The 8,529-nt window shown below is 30.3% G+C and overlaps 2 non-coding genes across 2 annotated transcripts; both read right to left on the minus strand.

The window, feature by feature from the left end:
* Positions 1-3,021: 3,021 nt before the first annotated feature.
* On the minus strand, positions 3,022-3,136 carry LOC128194560 (U5 spliceosomal RNA). The gene has a single exon (XR_008245935.1). It is a non-coding gene; the product is annotated as a U5 spliceosomal RNA (small nuclear RNA).
* Positions 3,137-8,015: 4,879 nt separating this feature from the next.
* Positions 8,016-8,131, minus strand: LOC128194556 (U5 spliceosomal RNA). Its single transcript, XR_008245931.1, has one exon. It is a non-coding gene; the product is annotated as a U5 spliceosomal RNA (small nuclear RNA).
* Positions 8,132-8,529: the final 398 nt, after the last annotated feature.

Consider the following 8,529-nt stretch of genomic DNA (forward strand, 5'->3'; position numbering starts at 1 on the left):
ATTCTAATACACTTTAAATCTGACTTTGGACACTCTACACCCCATTTCTAGTGACCCTAGGACCCTCTAAACATTGAGAAACTCTAAAAAACACAACTTTAACTCCATTTGATTACTTGAAACCAAAATCACTTCTTTAAGCTACCCAAACTCTTTTCTACTTCTTCTAACACCAATTTAAGCAAACTAACAGCATGGAGAAGTCATAATACATTAGATGACACACCGTAACACCTCAGTTTACTCCTAACCTTTCTGTTTCAAGTTTTCACTAGTTAAACCTCAAAGTTGAACTGAAATGTGCTAATGAACTCACCCTATTATGCAATTATCACTCTCACACTAGATTTCACTTATTTAAATGCCTAGACAAGTCATAATTGGTCTAATAACATACTCCCAACTTCCCAAAACAATTCACGCCCCTTAATTTGCACTTAAAATCCTTTAAAACACCAATAATGAACTACCTCTTTGTCCTAGATTAGTTTTAAATAAATTCACACTTCTCACAAGTCTCAAATAATTCTATAACAAACCTGAAATAGTTATTTCCTCACACCAACACCTATATCTCAAAATCACCTATTAAAAACCCCTTTTTAGGCTTAAAACCCAAAGATTTGATCAATCATTACTCCAAACTGTTTGCATTCAATTTCATATATTTACACAACTTCATATTACAAAATTCATGACAACATTGAATTCAAATTTCATCACACCAGAATTAGATCATCCAATACCAAAACATACACATTTAATTAAACCAACATAGCATAAATACTAAAATTTAGTACTCAATCAAGTTAATACACATATAATCCCTAAACTTACAAAACAATTAAAACTAAATAGTTAACGTCTAGCTTCCCTTACCTTACACCAATGGTACAAAGCTCTAAGAACAGAACCCTTTTATTTCTCGCGCAAGGAACTTCTAGAAACACCTACGAATCACCAAATTGTGATAGAAAGGAATCTTTAAGACTACAAATTTACATAGAATCAGGATGAGAGATCCTAAAGCTCATGCGACAAGAGATTATCACACATGATCTCAAACTAAGAACAAAAGAGAAGAAGGGATATAAACTTACTTGCTCTAAACAAGAAATTAGTCGGATGAATATGTAAACCTCGTTGCAGTGATTGATTAGGCATCTCTTGATCGTCAAAGAGATGACTCAAGAATTAGAAAAATTGGAGAGAAGGTAAAGAGAACTAAGAGAAAGAGTTTTATAGAGATGAGTTGTGCTTTAAGTAATGAGATAGGTTTAATAAATTTCATTTATATTATCAAATTATTTTAAAATATACTACTCGGTCTCATTATTTTAAAACAACTATCAACTCTAATACTCTATTTTCTAGGTTCTTACAGTCTCGACCATTCTTGGTCGTCCTAGTCGAATTTCGCTTATTTTCAACCAGTGTCGACTCGATCAAATTCAGCCAATTTCTATCGAGACCAACTTGACTAAATTTCAGTCATGGTTGTCTTAGCCAAATTCGATCCATTTTTAGTTGGGGCCAATTCGACCTAATTTGGCTGATTTTCAGACAAGACTAAATCAAACAAGTTTCACCTGTGGTTTTTCCAAGCATGGTTGTTCCAACTGAATTTGTCCAATTTTCGATCAGGGCTGACTCAATCAAATTTTGGTCAAGACTGACTTGACTGAGTTTCGTATGTCGCCTTCCTAGTCTAATTTAGTCAATTTTAGGCTAAGGGTGACTTAACTAAGTTTCGATTGTGTCTGTCCCGGTCGAATTTGACCGAATTTCGACCTCGATCTATTTCATCATTTTTCCCAACTTAGCCTGTTTCAACCTTTGGTTTGACCCGACTCATCTCAACTTTTTAATTTTTGTTGTCTATGGGAGAACTCGTGTTCTTAAGTGAAAATCTTTCATTTCTACTTAGTTAATTTTTTTTCAAGATTTTTAAATAATAGTTCAATTCAATTTGTTATAACAAAAAGTAATTTGATTCAGACGAACTATTTTTTGGTTTAGTGCACTTTTTAACATTTCAATTCAAACAAACTATTTTTTGGTTTTGTGTGTTTAATTATTTTTAATTGTTTCTTAATTTTTTTATTAAACACTTAATAAGAATTAGTTAGTGAAGAAATTATAAAACATTTAAAATAACTAAATTTTGAATTGTATAACTTGATTAAGATAAAGATTCAATGAGATCAATTCTTGTAATACATTTTTTAATTAATGCATTTCTAAAATGATTATGATATTTACCATTAGTAGTCCTAAAGAGGGGTTTTAATCTTTAATGTAAAAAAATTCATTTTCTTAATTTTTATTAACAAAGCTTTGTAGAAGATAAATTGCTATAAAATTATTAAGAGATTTGTTTGAGATAACATATATTCTTGAGTTGAGACAATTGTTTTTTATACTTAATTTTATGTCTTTTTTACGAGGAACATATATTATGAAAGAAGTGGGTAAATATAATTTTTTTTAGATTTTTAATTAAAAAATATCGTAGTTTGTTCAAAATTAGTGTCGTTTGGTTTAAAAATTGTGCAGTTCAGTTAAAAATTAGTGTAGTTCGAAAACATGTTAAAGTACATAGTATAACAGTTCAATTTAGTTCATATACAGTTCAGTGTAGTGTAATTTTTTAGAATAAAAAATAGTTCAATCCATTCGTCTGAAAGGAAAACTAATTTTTGGATCAGTAAAATTTTTCTCACCCTAATTATAACTTAACCCAACCGCTTCTTTTATACGAAGCAAATAGGCAACTTATTCTTCTTGCTTGAGAGTCGTTTAACCGATCAATCCAAGTATCTAGTTTGGCTAATCATGATTAGATCAATCTAAGGTAGATAAATAATTTGAATTAAACTAATAATCATATTTAAATAAATTCTAATTAAAAGTTTAGAAAGATTGAATTTTGGTCTAAACAAATATTAAATTATGTAAATCAACTCTGATTCCATAAGTTAACCCTTGCTAAAAGGACTATTAAATTAAACTTAATTACAGGGCGGCCACAAGGGAACCCTTCCATAAAGTTGCGTATGCCGCTTATGATGACGAACTCACGGTATTCTTTAGTAAAAGGCGAAAGAATAATTCGCTTTGAGTTCATCACACGGCTCCGTGATCTGAAACACCTTACAATTCACATATTTTATTAATAGTTTCTTATTTCTACTCAAGAGACTTCTTGATGTGGGCTTAATAATAGATACAAAATCACATAACTCCTTCTGTCCACTTTTATGTTACATTGGGTGGTTTGATTGTGAGGGACTCAAAGTCCTCCCTTTGTAGATAACTCTATGCACTCAACCTCACCCACACTGCTTTGACAGTTTCAGGAAATCTGTTCTAATTTTAAGTCTCTTAGTTCAATGATTGTTAGTTTACCAATGTACTAAAACTTTTGGTCATATCCATTTTGGCAGATGGATGAAGTCTTAATTACAATTATGTTAAAAAACTGCAGTGCTTGAAACATTTCTTGCAATGAACCAAATACTTTTACAGTATTATAGTTTTTGCAGTGACATTCAAGAGCCATCGATTATTTTGTAAGTTCCATTTGCTGCTAAATTTCATGAAAGGTATAGAATATTTTAACTTTAATGTTTTAAAATACTTTAAAAATCTTTTTAATATATTAATATAAATGTGAATTAAAGACTCATCAGAAAAATAAACCAACATATTCCGTTAAAGAACTTGAAGTGAAAAAGGTTCTCGAGATAAATAACTATACCTATTCTTAACAATTCCAAAATATTCTATTAAAGATCTTGAAGTTAAAAACGTTGTGGAGATAAATACTTATTATTTAACAATTTGTTCTTTTGGAGAACAATTTGTAATATAATATTGGACCTTCAAGCAGATAACAGTTTAAATTTAACAATTGATAAGAATTATATTGATTGTATATATCAAAGCTAAATGCTAAAATGACTCATATTCAATCATTATATGATATCAATATGTATATTATATATATATATATATATATATATATATATATATATATAACTTTTGAGATAGAATAATATGTTAGGTCATGTCATTTTCTTTCAAAATTTTAAGTATTTTTCTTTATTTTTATTATGACTCATAATAAAATAAATGAATCTTTCTAATAAAAAATAAATTATTAATTATTTAAATTATATAAATAATTTAATTGTTTAAACTATAGAAAATTATAATTATATAAACTTTTATAATGCACGGATATAATTTTATAATCAGTTTATTAAATAATTTGATTGTTTAAGTTATAAAAAGATAAAACTTTATATATATATATATATATATATATATATATATATATATATATATATAATTTTCTTATCAATACTAAATAGTATATTTTAAATAATTTAATTGATTAAATTATAAGCATTTATAATTGTACATAGTATAATGTAACATAATACAAATATAATTGTATATATCCTACTCAAAATATGTTATAATTCAGGTACAAAACCGTTCAATAAATGAGATCTATATAAAATATTAACTCTTCTAAGATTAGAAAAATATAATAATATAAACAAAATTGAAATTATAATAAACTGAATTAATTTATTACATATATGTTAGTAAGTTGTTATATATTAAGTGTATCTTATTTGTTATATCCTGTGATGGTGGTACTTGATAATATGGATAAATGTTTCATATAACTCCAAAAATGTCTTCAAGCTTCAGCAGCTCCTGCAGGTTCTCAAAGCTTTTAGCCTTGAGCAGTAAGAGATGAACAATTTTAGGGATGTTGATCTGCTTCCTGATCATCTCAATTAGAAACATCTTGATTTTTGAATTCATTTCCCACAAACCAAGACTCAAATCTACCATAATGTTCATTTGTCAGATAACTAGGAGTAGGAGGTGTGAAGTGTTCCTCTTACGAGATTGGCGTCTAGACATGGTAATTTAGTTGGCTAATGGCTATAAACGATGGATGCAAATGCTAGTGCATGAGTGTAGTATTTATAGATCAACACATTAATTTCAAAATCAATTACTTTATTTGTGTAGAATTAATTCTTTAATGCAATTAATAAAATCAGTGTCAGATTTATTGGTCTAGATTGATAGAGACATTTATGTATCTTTTTTTTTGCAATTTATCGAATGGCTACAGAATCTTGCCGAACGACTGTACCGAACGGCTGTACCGAACGGCTTCACCGAACGGCTTCGGAAAAAGATTTGGATACAGTGTTTTGTGCAGCCGTTCGATAAGATCTTGTAGCCGTTCGGTAAACTACGGAAGAAAAGATCTATGAATGTCTCTATCATAGATATCAAGGAATCATCACGCTGTAGTTCTAAGGGTTGTTATGAATGTATCAATCAATTTAAAACATGTAAATGCATACACATTGAAAATTTGTAGAACGAACCTCGACCGAGGCAACCTCCACCTGAGAGCCGACTTGCATGGATGAAGCTTCTTTTCTCTTTTTGGATGGGCTAACATCAACATTAATGACTAGGAGAGACCTCACCCAAATGCGACATGGAAATCAAACTTCTTGCCCATAACTTCTGCAAAACAATGAAAGTTATCATAATTAGAAAAGCTTGAAATTAGGAGTAAAGATACATTAAAGTTACCAAAAGAACATGGTAGAAGGGTTCTTAGTAGAAGGTATGCTAAGGAGCGACTTGCTATTAATCGACTAAGGAAGGTCCTTCAAAATAACAGCATTCCTTCTTTCCTCGGCCTGAGAGAAGATGTTCAGATACAAAGGTAAACTTTTCAGGCCTTTTCCTTATCAGAATCAATACACCTAAGCTTGAAAGCCCAAGTCTTAAAACCCTGTAAGATTGGGTATACATGGAAAAAAAAGACTAGTATTGGACAGCATTCAAGGATAGCCAGTTGACCTCTGAACCTTGCTTAAGCTAGTAAAAATGATGAAAGTATGGCACGTACGTGTCATGTCAAGTTGTTCACACAAAATCTAAAAAGCCTTTAAGAAGGGCCAACTATTTGGATGCAACTGGCTTGGGCCACACCTGCATCGTGGTTAACATGAGCTGATATTGTGTTAGATACAACAGAAAAATGTTAAATACAACTCCACCTCAAGCAAAGAACAATTTATGAACACAAATCTATTTAATAACTTGGTCTACTTGCAAATATTATTAACTTTTGAGTTCAGAAGTTTATAGACATACCCGATCCAAAATATATTATTATGGTCAAACATAAAACAGTAAGATAAGAATGAGATTGAACGTGCGATCTATACGAAATATTAACACTCCTAAAATCAAGAAAAAAAATTATATTTATGATAATATAAACAAAATCCATAATATAGTAACTAACTTTAGTGTTAATATGTTGTTATATTTTGAGCTTATCTTATTTGTTATTATTCTCTACATCCTATCAGGCTCATGAAAACCTATAAATACATAATAATAGAGAATACTTTAATTCAATATTCATTTTTTACTCTCATACTTTCATAAGATAATTTTTATTGACTTGAACATGGAGTTCTTATAAATAAACTTTCTCCTAAGGTAAAAAAAAAAATAAGGTTTAATAATTGAGAGATTTTGATGACTTTTCTTAAATAGGTCTTTCACTTTTTTTGTTTTGTCAAGGTTTTTATTTTTATAAAATTGAAACAATTAGGTCTTTATCGTTAATTTCGTATTAACATCGTTAAAGAGTATGTGACGTGTCAGTTCGTGTTTTTTTTGAATTTTTTAAATATTTTTTTAATTATTTTTTCTTTTATTTTGTTTAACGCTTGTGTCATTATATTCGTTTCAATTTGGTTCATATATTTTTATTGTTTTAATTTAGTTGTGTATTTTTATTCTGTCTCAATTTAATTTTAATTTTCTTAGAAATTAAATAATTTTGTTTCTCTTCCCATTCAAAAGAAATAGAGAAGAAGAGATTTTGAGCGTTTCTGGGTTTTCAAGGCCAAATAGAATAAGGAGAGTTTGAAGAAAAGGGAGAAGAGAACACATGCGTGCCACTGGAAAGGAGAACGCATGCAAATTGCATATATTATTATCACCTTCTCTGTTTGATATCTGTTATTTTATTTTGGTTGGTTTTCTTTCCTTTGGCTTGTGGTGCTAATGGAGAAATAGACTTTCGTAGTAATTGGCCATAGAAATTGACATTCACTTATCCAATTTTGCAACCTGTATATCAAAACTGAATAGAAAACGTTCATTGTTTTTTTCCTCAACCCAAAGTTTTCACAAACAGGAAAAGAATACTAATTTGAATTAAAAATGGGTTCAATGTCCAGTTTGTACAAGGAGTTAGTGGTGAGCTTGGTTGAGTGATAAAATTCCACTTGTCCGTAGAAAACATGAATGGAACTGACTTAGTGCCGCGGAGGTTTTGTTCATGGGGTAAGATTGTGCGGTGTGGTTTGGATGTTGCTATTGATGGTGTTTTGGAGGATGACAAATTACAGCCACTATAGAATCTATACTGTGATGTGATACAATCGGTCATAGGATGTGTTTGTTTTCAGTCCACTCACATGTTGAGGTCACATTTTCTGTATCGTTCACCATAGAATCTATATAGTCCGGTGATTACTAGAAATTCAGGTTTCAGTTCTAATGTACACATTGTTTTGGAATTTGTGTACCATGTGAATATCTGTTTAGCTCTTACCCAACAGATTTTGAAACTTGGTGATAAGTATGAATGAAATGACCTTTTCCAAAAGTCAAAGTGATGATGCTGGTGCAATTGTGGCTGCATGGAGCCCTGTCATAATTTTCTGAAAACATTATAGGCATCAGCAATGGGATGGATTTGGGATTATTAAAGGGCATTGTCTCAGTAATTGGATGGAGGAGACAATGGTTAGAATTATATGCTTTAATCCTAAAACCCATTTCTTACTCTAAAATATACTAGGATCCTTATCCTACAGTCCCCACAAAATATTAATATTTAACAACAGAGTCACCCCACAAAATATTAATATTTAACAACAGGGTCACCATATGATGACCCTTCCAAAAAGTGGCGTATGCCGTTTGTAGTGACGAACACACGGTATTCTTTAGTAAAAGGCGAAAGAATAATTCGCTATGTATTCATCACACGGCTCCGTAATTTTAAACATCAAACACTCACATTCTTTATATCATAGTTTCTTATTTCCACTCAACAGACTCCTCGATATGGGCTTAACAATTGATACAAAATCATATAACTCCTGTCCACTTTTATGTTATATTGGGTGATCTTATTGTGAGGAACTCAAAGTCGTTTCTTTACTATACTCAATCTCAATCACACTGCTCAGCAATTGCAGTAAATTTGGTTACAATTTTAAATACCTTAGTTCAATGGTTGTTGGTTTACCAATTCACAAAAACTACTGGTGATATTCATTTTAGCAGATGAGAAAGTCCTAATTAGTATTATGTTAAAAAACTGCAGTGTTTGTAGCATATCAAGCAGTGAGCTAAAATACTTTTGCAGTCTTATAGCTTTAGTGTTGA

This window comes from Vigna angularis, chromosome 10 (assembly GCF_016808095.1).
Source record: "Vigna angularis cultivar LongXiaoDou No.4 chromosome 10, ASM1680809v1, whole genome shotgun sequence".
NCBI classification, from domain to species: Eukaryota; Viridiplantae; Streptophyta; class Magnoliopsida; order Fabales; family Fabaceae; genus Vigna; species Vigna angularis.